The sequence below is a fragment of the Hyla sarda genome, chromosome 8 (assembly GCF_029499605.1).
Source record: "Hyla sarda isolate aHylSar1 chromosome 8, aHylSar1.hap1, whole genome shotgun sequence".
In the NCBI taxonomy this organism is placed as follows: domain Eukaryota; kingdom Metazoa; phylum Chordata; class Amphibia; order Anura; family Hylidae; genus Hyla; species Hyla sarda.
The window spans coordinates 115,415,066-115,428,216 of NC_079196.1; the positions used below are offsets into that span (position 1 = coordinate 115,415,066).

The 13,151-nt window shown below is 43.5% G+C and overlaps 8 pseudogenes; all 8 read left to right on the top strand.

Annotated features, from left to right (window-relative positions):
• Window positions 1-481: 481 nt before the first annotated feature.
• LOC130288048 (U2 spliceosomal RNA) lies at window positions 482-746 on the top strand (annotated as a pseudogene).
• A 1,430-nt stretch (window positions 747-2,176) lies between these two features.
• On the top strand, window positions 2,177-2,440 carry LOC130286781 (U2 spliceosomal RNA; annotated as a pseudogene).
• Window positions 2,441-3,901: 1,461 nt separating this feature from the next.
• On the top strand, window positions 3,902-4,166 carry LOC130288575 (U2 spliceosomal RNA; annotated as a pseudogene).
• A 1,470-nt stretch (window positions 4,167-5,636) lies between these two features.
• On the top strand, window positions 5,637-5,900 carry LOC130289629 (U2 spliceosomal RNA; annotated as a pseudogene).
• A 1,446-nt stretch (window positions 5,901-7,346) lies between these two features.
• Window positions 7,347-7,612, top strand: LOC130288330 (U2 spliceosomal RNA; annotated as a pseudogene).
• A 1,472-nt stretch (window positions 7,613-9,084) lies between these two features.
• On the top strand, window positions 9,085-9,350 carry LOC130288474 (U2 spliceosomal RNA; annotated as a pseudogene).
• A 1,482-nt stretch (window positions 9,351-10,832) lies between these two features.
• On the top strand, window positions 10,833-11,098 carry LOC130288649 (U2 spliceosomal RNA; annotated as a pseudogene).
• A 1,471-nt stretch (window positions 11,099-12,569) lies between these two features.
• Window positions 12,570-12,834, top strand: LOC130288386 (U2 spliceosomal RNA; annotated as a pseudogene).
• Window positions 12,835-13,151: the final 317 nt, after the last annotated feature.

Here is a 13,151-nt window from a genome sequence, read left to right on the forward strand (position 1 = left end):
ATCGATTGTCAGGTCACCCGGATTTAGCAAATACCAGAGTCCAAAATGATGCAGGTTTATACTGTTAATTTTCAGTTTATCGTTACAGTTGGTGTTATTCCATGTCGGAAGGGACGCAGCTACAGCCAGTGGGGTAACTAGAGACAGGCAGGCAGCTATGTGCAACAAAGGTAGGCGTGTTGTTTTCATATGCAGATCTGAAATATTGTCTTATATGCAAGAGGAGGAGTGATGGGGGTTCAGGCAAAAGCCAGGCTATGGATTGCATTGCTAAATGCTCCATCAGAGTGCAATGGTCGCCTGTCCTTTTTTTAAGTGATGATGTGGGTTTAGCCTGTGCTGTATGTATGTATGGGTGGCTGACTGCCACCCACCCAGATAGTGTATGGGAGGCTGGTTGGCTGCCAGCCTTCCTTCCATTCCTATGAGTAATGTGAGTGCTCATGAAGGGGACATGGTTGGGTCCACCCCTTTCCCGGTTATCCCCTCTAGGCCTTTTGGCTTAGATCAAGTGTAAAAAAAGAAAGGATCTTGCGACAGATCGCATCCTGAGGCACGTTTTTTTTTTGTGTGAATACTTGCACTTGGGTGACTTGTGAGCACATACTGATACATACGTTCCCTATCTGGGGACCATAAATTAAATGGATTTTTGAGAAAGGGAGCTGATTTGGAAGCTTGCTTCTGTCGCCCTATGCATTGACCCGATGTGGCAGTATCTTCGGGTAGTGAACAGTGCACCACCCCATTCCAGTGTTAAACAAGAAAGATTCTCATTTAATCCTCCGTGGGTGAGAATTTGAGTTTGAGAATTGGAGACCAAAATGATGAGTTGCACTGACTGGTTTATGAACGTCTATTCATTTAGCGTTTTAATGACCATGTTTGCACACTGATTGGTGTAAAAAAATAAAATAAAACTAAATAATAATAATCTAGCACAACTGTGCAGGTTTGACATGACATGACAGGTAGCTGTCTTGTGGGTGGTGCTGAATCCTGTTAAATGACGTGAGGGTCTCATGCCTATACACAAGGGTGTGTCATTGCTGTTGCTTGACCATGCATTGGTTTCTGTGGTCAGTGAATGATAAAAACAAAATTTACCATCCATTGATGGATGGGAAATCCGCCATGAGGCACTTGTTTTTAGAAACTGCTGCTCACAACCAATGTTGCAATGGAGTGTCTCCATCTGCTGGTGGTATTGGAAAGGCATTAGTGCTATGACAGGGTCTGAAGAAGAAGAAGAAGAAGACGGAAAAAAATATATATAAAAAGAAAAAGAGAGAGAGAGAGAGAGACTGACTTAGTGAGCGAGTGAGTGAGAGAGTGAGAGTGAGTGAGTGAGTGAGTGAGAACAAATGAGTTAAAGCAAGTGAGTGAGAGAGATCGAATGAATGAAAGTCTGAATGACAGAAAGAAAAAAGGATGAAGAAAGAAGCATGAAGAAAAAAAAATGTATATGGAGTTGCTGACATGAGTGCAATCTACAAAGCCGTTGAGGCTGATCCTCATGGGAGGATTATTGCACCAGGACCCTTAGCACTTTTAAAATGCCATTCAATGCCACGGGCTAGATGTAAACTGCAGATGACCATGTTGTGGTAGTTACCATGGATACCCAAGTGATGTGTGAGCTAACACATAGGCCCAACAGATTCCAAGAAGGCCAGAATCACCAGCGGCACCACCATCGATTGTCAGGTCACCCGGATTTAGCAAATACCAGAGTCCAAAATGATGCAGGTTTATACTGTTAATTTTCAGTTTATCGTTACAGTTGGTGTTATTCCATGTCGGAAGGGACGCAGCTACAGCCAGTGGGGTAACTAGAGACAGGCAGGCAGCTATGTGCAACAAAGGTAGGCGTGTTGTTTTCATATGCAGATCTGAAATATTGTCTTATATGCAAGAGGAGGAGTGATGGGGGTTCAGGCAAAAGCCAGGCTATGGATTGCATTGCTAAATGCTCCATCAGAGTGCAATGGTCGCCTGTCCTTTTTTTAAGTGATGATGTGGGTTTAGCCTGTGCTGTATGTATGTATGGGTGGCTGACTGCCACCCACCCAGAGAGTGTATGGGAGGCTGGTTGGCTGCCAGCCTTCCTTCCATTCCTATGAGTAATGTGAGTGCTCATGAAGGGGACATGGTTGGGTCCACCCCTTTCCCGGTTATCCCCTCTAGGCCTTTTGGCTTAGATCAAGTGTAAAAAAAGAAAGGATCTTGCGACAGATCGCATCCTGAGGCACGTTTTTTTTTGTGTGAATACTTGCACTTGGGTGACTTGTGAGCACATACTGATACATACGTTCCCTATCTGGGGACCATAAATTAAATGGATTTTTGAGAAAGGGAGCTGATTTGGAAGCTTGCTTCTGTCGCCCTATGCATTGACCCGATGTGGCAGTATCTTCGGGTAGTGAACAGTGCACCACCCCATTCCAGTGTTAAACAAGAAAGATTCTCATTTAATCCTCCGTGGGTGAGAATTTGAGTTTGAGAATTGGAGACCAAAATGATGAGTTGCACTGACTAGTTTATGAACGTCTATTCATTTAGCGTTTTAATGACCATGTTTGCACACTGATTGGTGTAAAAAAATAAAATAAAACTAAATAATAATAATCTAGCACACCTGTGCAGGTTTGACATGACATGACAGGTAGCTGTCTTGTGGGTGGTGCTGAATCCTGTTAAATGACGTGAGGGTCTCATGCCTATACACAAGGGTGTGTCATTGCTGTTGCTTGACCATGCATTGGTTTCTGTGGTCAGTGAATGATAAAAACAAAATTTACCATCCATTGATGGATGGGAAATCCGCCATGAGGCACTTGTTTTTAGAAACTGCTGCTCACAACCAATGTTGCAATGGAGTGTCTCCATCTGCTGGTGGTATTGGAAAGGCATTAGTGCTATGACAGGGTCTGAAGAAGAAGAAGAAGAAGAAGACGGAAAAAAATATATATAAAAAGAAAAAGAGAGAGAGAGAGAGAGAGACTGACTTAGTGAGCGAGTGAGTGAGAGAGTGAGAGTGAGTGAGAGTGAGTGAGTGAGTGATTGAGTGAGTGAGTGAGTGAGAACAAATGAGTTAAAGCAAGTGAGTGAGAGAGATCGAATGAATGAAAGTCTGAATGACAGAAAGAAAAAAGGATGAAGAAAGAAGCATGAAGAAAAAAAAATGTATATGGAGTTGCTGACATGAGTGCAATCTACAAAGCCGTTGAGGCTGATCCTCATGGGAGGATTATTGCACCAGGACCCTTAGCACTTTTAAAATGCCATTCAATGCCACGGGCTAGATGTAAACTGCAGATGACCATGTTGTGGTAGTTACCATGGATACCCAAGTGATGTGTGAGCTAACACATAGGCCCAACAGATTCCAAGAAGGCCAGAATCACCAGCGGCACCACCATCGATTGTCAGGTCACCAGGATTTAGCAAATACCAGAGTCCAAAATGATGCAGGTTTATACTGTTAATTTTCAGTTTATCGTTACAGTTGGTGTTATTCCATGTCGGAAGGGACGCAGCTACAGCCAGTGGGGTAACTAGAGACAGGCAGGCAGCTATGTGCAACAAAGGTAGGCGTGTTGTTTTCATATGCAGATCTGAAATATTGTCTTATATGCAAGAGGAGGAGTGATGGGGGTTCAGGCAAAAGCCAGGCTATGGATTGCATTGCTAAATGCTCCATCAGAGTGCAATGGTCGCCTGTCCTTTTTTTAAGTGATGATGTGGGTTTAGCCTGTGCTGTATGTATGTATGGGTGGCTGACTGCCACCCACCCAGAGAGTGTATGGGAGGCTGGTTGGCTGCCAGCCTTCCTTCCATTCCTATGAGTAATGTGAGTGCTCATGAAGGGGACATGGTTGGGTCCACCCCTTTCCCGGTTATCCCCTCTAGGCCTTTTGGCTTAGATCAAGTGTAAAAAAAAGAAAGGATCTTGCGACAGATCGCATCCTGAGGCACGTTTTTTTTTGTGTGAATACTTGCACTTGGGTGACTTGTGAGCACATACTGATACATACGTTCCCTATCTGGGGACCATAAATTAAATGGATTTTTGAGAAAGGGAGCTGATTTGGAAGCTTGCTTCTGTCGCCCTATGCATTGACCCGATGTGGCAGTATCTTCGGGTAGTGAACAGTGCACCACCCCATTCCAGTGTTAAACAAGAAAGATTCTCATTTAATCCTCCGTGGGTGAGAATTTGAGTTTGAGAATTGGAGACCAAAATGATGAGTTGCACTGACTAGTTTATGAACGTCTATTCATTTAGCGTTTTAATGACCATGTTTGCACACTGATTGGTGTAAAAAAATAAAATAAAACTAAATAATAATAATCTAGCACACCTGTGCAGGTTTGACATGACATGACAGGTAGCTGTCTTGTGGGTGGTGCTGAATCCTGTTAAATGACGTGAGGGTCTCATGCCTATACACAAGGGTGTGTCATTGCTGTTGCTTGACCATGCATTGGTTTCTGTGGTCAGTGAATGATAAAAACAAAATTTACCATCCATTGATGGATGGGAAATCCGCCATGAGGCATTTGTTTTTAGAAACTGCTGCTCACAACCAATGTTGCAATGGAGTGTCTCCATCTGCTGGTGGTATTGGAAAGGCATTAGTGCTATGACAGGGTCTGAAGAAGAAGAAGAAGAAGAAGAAGACGGAAAAAAATATATATAAAAAGAAAAAAAGAGAGAGAGAGAGAGACTGACTTAGTGAGCGAGTGAGTGAGAGAGTGAGAGTGAGTGAAAGTGAATGAGTGAGTGAGTGATTGAGTGAGTGAGTGAGTGAGAACAAATGAGTTAAAGCAAGTGAGTGAGAGAGATCGAATGAATGAAAGTCTGAATGACAGAAAGAAAAAAGGATGAAGAAAGAAGCATGAAGAAAAAAAAATGTATATGGAGTTGCTGACATGAGTGCAATCTACAAAGCCGTTGAGGCTGATCCTCATGGGAGGATTATTGCACCAGGACCCTTAGCACTTTTAAAATGCCATTCAATGCCACGGGCTAGATGTAAACTGCAGATGACCATGTTGTGGTAGTTACCATGGATACCCAAGTGATGTGTGAGCTAACACATAGGCCCAACAGATTCCAAGAAGGCCAGAATCACCAGCGGCACCACCATCGATTGTCAGGTCACCCGGATTTAGCAAATACCAGAGTCCAAAATGATGCAGGTTTATACTGTTAATTTTCAGTTTATCGTTACAGTTGGTGTTATTCCATGTCGGAAGGGACGCAGCTACAGCCAGTGGGGTAACTAGAGACAGGCAGGCAGCTATGTGCAACAAAGGTAGGCGTGTTGTTTTCATATGCAGATCTGAAATATTGTCTTATATGCAAGAGGAGGAATGATGGGGGTTCAGGCAAAAGCCAGGCTATGGATTGCATTGCTAAATGCTCCATCAGAGTGCAATGGTCGCCTGTCCTTTTTTTAAGTGATGATGTGGGTTTAGCCTGTGCTGTATGTATGTATGTATGGGTGGCTGACTGCCACCCACCCAGAGAGTGTATGGGAGGCTGGTTGGCTGCCAGCCTTCCTTCCATTCCTATGAGTAATGTGAGTGCTCATGAAGGGGACATGGTTGGGTCAACCCCTTTCCCGGTTATCCCCTCTAGGCCTTTTGGCTTAGATCAAGTGTAAAAAAAGAAAGGATCTTGCGACAGATCGCATCCTGAGGCACGTTTTTTTTTGTGTGAATACTTGCACTTGGGTGACTTGTGAGCACATACTTATACATACGTTCCCTATCTGGGGACCATAAATTAAATGGATTTTTGAGAAAGGGAGCTGATTTGGAAGCTTGCTTCTGTCGCCCTATGCATTGACCCGATGTGGCAGTATCTTCGGGTAGTGAACAGTGCACCACCCCATTCCAGTGTTAAACAAGAAAGATTCTCATTTAATCCTCCGTGGGTGAGAATTTAAGTTTGAGAATTGGAGACCAAAATGATGAGTTGCACTGACTGGTTTATGAACGTCTATTCATTTAGCGTTTTTAATGACCATGTTTGCACACTGATTGGTGTAAAAAAATAAAATAAAACTAAATAATAATAATCTAGCACACCTGTGCAGGTTTGACATGACATGACAGGTAGCTGTCTGTTGGGTGGTGCTGAATCCTGTTAAATGACGTGAGGGTCTCATGCCTATACACAAGGGTGTGTCATTGCTGTTGCTTGACCATGCATTGGTTTCTGTGGTCAGTGAATGATAAAAACAAAATTTACCATCCATTGATGGATGGGAAATCCGCCATGAGGCACTTGTTTTTAGAAACTGCTGCTCACAACCAATGTTGCAATGGAGTGTCTCCATCTGCTGGTGGTATTGGAAAGGCATTAGTGCTATGACAGGGTCTGAAGAAGAAGAAGAAGAAGAAGACGGAAAAAAATATATATAAAAAGAAAAAGAGAGAGAGAGAGAGAGACTGACTTAGTGAGCGAGTGAGTGAGAGAGTGAGAGTGAGTGAGTGAGTGAGTGATTGAGTGAGTGAGAACAAATGAGTTAAAGCAAGTGAGTGAGAGAGATCGAATGAATGAAAGTCTGAATGACAGAAAGAAAAAAGGATGAAGAAAGAAGCATGAAGAAAAAAAAATGTATATGGAGTTCCTGACATGAGTGCAATCTACAAAGCCGTTGAGGCTGATCCTCATGGGAGGATTATTGCACCAGGACCCTTAGCACTTTTTAAATGCCATTCAATGCCACGGGCTAGATGTAAACTGCAGATGACCATGTTGTGGTAGTTACCATGGATACCCAAGTGATGTGTGAGCTAACACATAGGCCCAACAGATTCCAAGAAGGCCAGAATCACCAGCGGCACCACCATCGATTGTCAGGTCACCCGGATTTAGCAAATACCAGAGTCCAAAATGATGCAGGTTTATACTGTTAATTTTCAGTTTATCGTTACAGTTGGTGTTATTCCATGTCGGAAGGGACGCAGCTACAGCCAGTGGGGTAACTAGAGACAGGCAGGCAGCTATGTGCAACAAAGGTAGGCGTGTTGTTTTCATATGCAGATCTGAAATATTGTCTTATATGCAAGAGGAGGAGTGATGGGGGTTCAGGCAAAAGCCAGGCTATGGATTGCATTGCTAAATGCTCCATCAGAGTGCAATGGTCGCCTGTCCTTTTTTTAAGTGATGATGTGGGTTTAGCCTGTGCTGTATGTATGTATGGGTGGCTGACTGCCACCCACCCAGAGAGTGTATGGGAGGCTGGTTGGCTGCCAGCCTTCCTTCCATTCCTATGAGTAATGTGAGTGCTCATGAAGGGGACATGGTTGGGTCCACCCCTTTCCCGGTTATCCCCTCTAGGCCTTTTGGCTTAGATCAAGTGTAAAAAAAGAAAGGATCTTGCGACAGATCGCATCCTGAGGCACGTTTTTTTTTTTGTGTGAATACTTGCACTTGGGTGACTTGTGAGCACATACTGATACATACGTTCCCTATCTGGGGACCATAAATTAAATGGATTTTTGAGAAAGGGAGCTGATTTGGAAGCTTGCTTCTGTCGCCCTATGCATTGACCCGATGTGGCAGTATCTTCGGGTAGTGAACAGTGCACCACCCCATTCCAGTGTTAAACAAGAAAGATTCTCATTTAATCCTCCGTGGGTGAGAATTTGAGTTTGAGAATTGGAGACCAAAATGATGAGTTGCACTGACTGGTTTATGAACGTCTATTCATTTAGCGTTTTAATGACCATGTTTGCACACTGATTGGTGTAAAAAAATAAAATAAAACTAAATAATAATAATCTAGCACACCTGTGCAGGTTTGACATGACATGACAGGTAGCTGTCTTGTGGGTGGTGCTGAATCCTGTTAAATGACGTGAGGGTCTCATGCCTATACACAAGGGTGTGTCATTGCTGTTGCTTGACCATGCATTGGTTTCTGTGGTCAGTGAATGATAAAAACAAAATTTACCATCCATTGATGGATGGGAAATCCGCCATGAGGCACTTGTTTTTAGAAACTGCTGCTCACAACCAATGTTGCAATGGAGTGTCTCCATCTGCTGGTGGTATTGGAAAGGCATTAGTGCTATGACAGGGTCTGAAGAAGAAGAAGAAGAAGAAGAAGAAGAAGACGGAAAAAAATATATATAAAAAGAAAAAGAGAGAGAGAGAGAGAGACTGACTTAGTGAGCGAGTGAGTGAGAGAGTGAGAGTGAGTGAGAGTGAGTGAGTGAGTGATTGAGTGAGTGAGTGAGTGAGTGAGAACAAATGAGTTAAAGCAAGTGAGTGAGAGAGATCGAATGAATGAAAGTCTGAATGACAGAAAGAAAAAAGGATGAAGAAAGAAGCATGAAGAAAAAAAAATGTATATGGAGTTCCTGACATGAGTGCAATCTACAAAGCCGTTGAGGCTGATCCTCATGGGATGATTATTGCACCAGGACCCTTAGCACTTTTTAAATGCCATTCAATGCCACGGGCTAGATGTAAACTGCAGATGACCATGTTGTGGTAGTTACCATGGATACCCAAGTGATGTGTGAGCTAACACATAGGCCCAACAGATTCCAAGAAGGCCAGAATCACCAGCGGCACCACCATCGATTGTCAGGTCACCCGGATTTAGCAAATACCAGAGTCCAAAATGATGCAGGTTTATACTGTTAATTTTCAGTTTATCGTTACAGTTGGTGTTATTCCATGTCGGAAGGGACGCAGCTACAGCCAGTGGGGTAACTAGAGACAGGCAGGCAGCTATGTGCAACAAAGGTAGGCGTGTTGTTTTCATATGCAGATCTGAAATATTGTCTTATATGCAAGAGGAGGAGTGATGGGGGTTCAGGCAAAAGCCAGGCTATGGATTGCATTGCTAAATGCTCCATCAGAGTGCAATGGTCGCCTGTCCTTTTTTTAAGTGATGATGTGGGTTTAGCCTGTGCTGTATGTATGTATGGGTGGCTGACTGCCACCCACCCAGAGAGTGTATGGGAGGCTGGTTGGCTGCCAGCCTTCCTTCCATTCCTATGAGTAATGTGAGTGCTCATGAAGGGGACATGGTTGGGTCCACCCCTTTCCCGGTTATCCCCTCTAGGCCTTTTGGCTTAGATCAAGTGTAAAAAGAGAAAGGATCTTGCGACAGATCGCATCCTGAGGCACGTTTTTTTTTTTGTGTGAATACTTGCACTTGGGTGACTTGTGAGCACATACTGATACATACGTTCCCTATCTGGGGACCATAAATTAAATGGATTTTTGAGAAAGGGAGCTGATTTGGAAGCTTGCTTCTGTCGCCCTATGCATTGACCCGATGTGGCAGTATCTTCGGGTAGTGAACAGTGCACCACCCCATTCCAGTGTTAAACAAGAAAGATTCTCATTTAATCCTCCGTGGGTGAGAATTTGAGTTTGAGAATTGGAGACCAAAATGATGAGTTGCACTGACTGGTTTATGAACGTCTATTCATTTAGCGTTTTAATGACCATGTTTGCACACTGATTGGTGTAAAAAAATAAAATAAAACTAAATAATAATAATCTAGCACACCTGTGCAGGTTTGACATGACATGACAGGTAGCTGTCTTGTGGGTGGTGCTGAATCCTGTTAAATGACGTGAGGGTCTCATGCCTATACACAAGGGTGTGTCATTGCTGTTGCTTGACCATGCATTGGTTTCTGTGGTCAGTGAATGATAAAAACAAAATTTACCATCCATTGATGGATGGGAAATCCGCCATGAGGCACTTGTTTTTAGAAACTGCTGCTCACAACCAATGTTGCAATGGAGTGTCTCCATCTGCTGGTGGTATTGGAAAGGCATTAGTGCTATGACAGGGTCTGAAGAAGAAGAAGAAGAAGAAGAAGAAGAAGACGGAAAAAAATATATATAAAAAGAAAAAGAGAGAGAGAGAGAGAGAGACTGACTTAGTGAGCGAGTGAGTGAGAGAGTGAGAGAGTGAGAGTGAGTGAGAGTGAGTGAGTGAGTGAGTGATTGAGTGAGTGAGTGAGTGAGAACAAATGAGTTAAAGCAAGTGAGTGAGAGAGATCGAATGAATGAAAGTCTGAATGACAGAAAGAAAAAAGGATGAAGAAAGAAGCATGAAGAAAAAAAAATGTATATGGAGTTGCTGACATGAGTGCAATCTACAAAGCCGTTGAGGCTGATCCTCATGGGAGGATTATTGCACCAGGACCCTTAGCACTTTTAAAATGCCATTCAATGCCACGGGCTAGATGTAAACTGCAGATGACCATGTTGTGGTAGTTACCATGGATACCCAAGTGATGTGTGAGCTAACACATAGGCCCAACAGATTCCAAGAAGGCCAGAATCACCAGCGGCACCACCATCGATTGTCAGGTCACCCGGATTTAGCAAATACCAGAGTCCAAAATGATGCAGGTTTATACTGTTAATTTTCAGTTTATCGTTACAGTTGGTGTTATTCCATGTCGGAAGGGACGCAGCTACAGCCAGTGGGGTAACTAGAGACAGGCAGTCAGCTATGTGCAACAAAGGTAGGCGTGTTGTTTTCATATGCAGATCTGAAATATTGTCTGATATGCAAGAGGAGGAGTGATGGGGGTTCAGGCAAAAGCCAGGCTATGGATTGCATTGCTAAATGCTCCATCAGAGTGCAATGGTCGCCTGTCCTTTTTTTAAGTGATGATGTGGGTTTAGCCTGTGCTGTATGTATGTATGGGTGGCTGACTGCCACCCACCCAGAGAGTGTATGGGAGGCTGGTTGGCTGCCAGCCTTCCTTCCATTCCTATGAATAATGTGAGTGCTCATGAAGGGGACATGGTTGGGTCCACCCCTTTCCCAGTTATCCCCTCTAGGCCTTTTGGCTTAGATCAAGTGTAAAAAAAAGAAAGGATCTTGCGACGGATCGCATCCTGAGGCACGTTTTTTTTTTGTGTGAATACTTGCACTTGGGTGACTTGTGAGCACATACTGATACATACGTTCCCTATCTGGGGACCATAAATTAAATGGATTTTTGAGAAAGGGAGCTGATTTGGAAGCTTGCTTCTGTCGCCCTATGCATTGACCCGATGTGGCAGTATCTTCGGGTAGTGAACAGTGCACCACCCCATTCCAGTGTTAAACAAGAAAGATTCTCATTTAATCCTCCGTGGGTGAGAATTTGAGTTTGAGAATTGGAGACCAAAATGATGAGTTGCACTGACTGGTTTATGAACGTCTATTCATTTAGCGTTTTAATGACCATGTTTGCACACTGATTGGTGTAAAAAAATAAAATAAAACTAAATAATAATAATCTAGCACACCTGTGCAGGTTTGACATGACATGACAGGTAGCTGTCTTGTGGGTGGTGCTGAATCCTGTTAAATGACGTGAGGGTCTCATGCCTATACACAAGGGTGTGTCATTGCTGTTGCTTGACCATGCATTGGTTTCTGTGGTCAGTGAATGATAAAAACAAAATTTACCATCCATTGATGGATGGGAAATCCGCCATGAGGCACTTGTTTTTAGAAACTGCTGCTCACAACCAATGTTGCAATGGAGTGTCTCCATCTGCTGGTGGTATTGGAAAGGCATTAGTGCTATGACAGGGTCTGAAGAAGAAGAAGAAGAAGATGAAGAAGACGGAAAAAAATATATATAAAAAGAAAAAGAGAGAGAGAGAGAGACTGACTTAGTGAGCGAGTGAGTGAGAGAGTGAGAGTGAGTGAGAGTGAGTGAGTGAGTGATTGAGTGAGTGAGTGAGTGAGAACAAATGAGTTAAAGCAAGTGAGTGAGAGAGATCGAATGAATGAAAGTCTGAATGACAGAAAGAAAAAAGGATGAAGAAAGAAGCATGAAGAAAAAAAAATGTATATGGAGTTGCTGACATGAGTGCAATCTACAAAGCCGTTGAGGCTGATCCTCATGGGAGGATTATTGCACCAGGACCCTTAGCACTTTTAAAATGCCATTCAATGCCACGGGCTAGATGTAAACTGCAGATGACCATGTTGTGGTAGTTACCATGGATACCCAAGTGATGTGTGAGCTAACACATAGGCCCAACAGATTCCAAGAAGGCCAGAATCACCAGCGGCACCACCATCGATTGTCAGGTCACCCGGATTTAGCAAATACCAGAGTCCAAAATGATGCAGGTTTATACTGTTAATTTTCAGTTTATCGTTACAGTTGGTGTTATTCCATGTCGGAAGGGATGCAGCTACAGCCAGTGGGGTAACTAGAGACAGGCAGGCAGCTATGTGCAACAAAGGTAGGCGTGTTGTTTTCATATGCAGATCTGAAATATTGTCTTATATGCAAGAGGAGGAGTGATGGGGGTTCAGGCAAAAGCCAGGCTATGGATTGCATTGCTAAATGCTCCATCAGAGTGCAATGGTCGCCTGTCCTTTTTTTAAGTGATGATGTGGGTTTAGCCTGTGCTGTATGTATGTATGGGTGGCTGACTGCCACCCACCCAGAGAGTGTATGGGAGGCTGGTTGGCTGCCAGCCTTCCAGCCTTCCTTCCATTCCTATGAATAATGTGAGTGCTCATGAAGGGGACATGGTTGGGTCCACCCCTTTCCCGGTTATCCCCTCTAGGCCTTTTGGCTTAGATCAAGTGTAAAAAAAGAAAGGGTCTTGCGACGGATCGCATCCTGAGGCACGTTTTTTTTTTGTGTGAATACTTGCACTTGGGTGACTTGTGAGCACATACTGATACATACGTTCCCTATCTGGGGACCATAAATTAAATGGATTTTTGAGAAAGGGAGCTGATTTGGAAGCTTGCTTCTGTCGCCCTATGCATTGACCCGATGTGGCAGTATCTTCGGGTAGTGAACAGTGCACCACCCCATTCCAGTGTTAAACAAGAAAGATTCTCATTTAATCATCCGTGGGTGAGAATTTGAGTTTGAGAATTGGAGACCAAAATGATGAGTTGCACTGACTGGTTTATGAACGTCTATTCATTTAGCGTTTTAATGACCATGTTTGCACACTGATTGGTGTAAAAAAATAAAATAAAACTAAATAATAATAATCTAGCACACCTGTGCAGGTTTGACATGACATGACAGGTAGCTGTCTTGTGGGTGGTGCTGAATCCTGTTAAATGACGTGAGGGTCTCATGCCTATACACAAGGGTGTGTCATTGCTGTTGCTTGACCA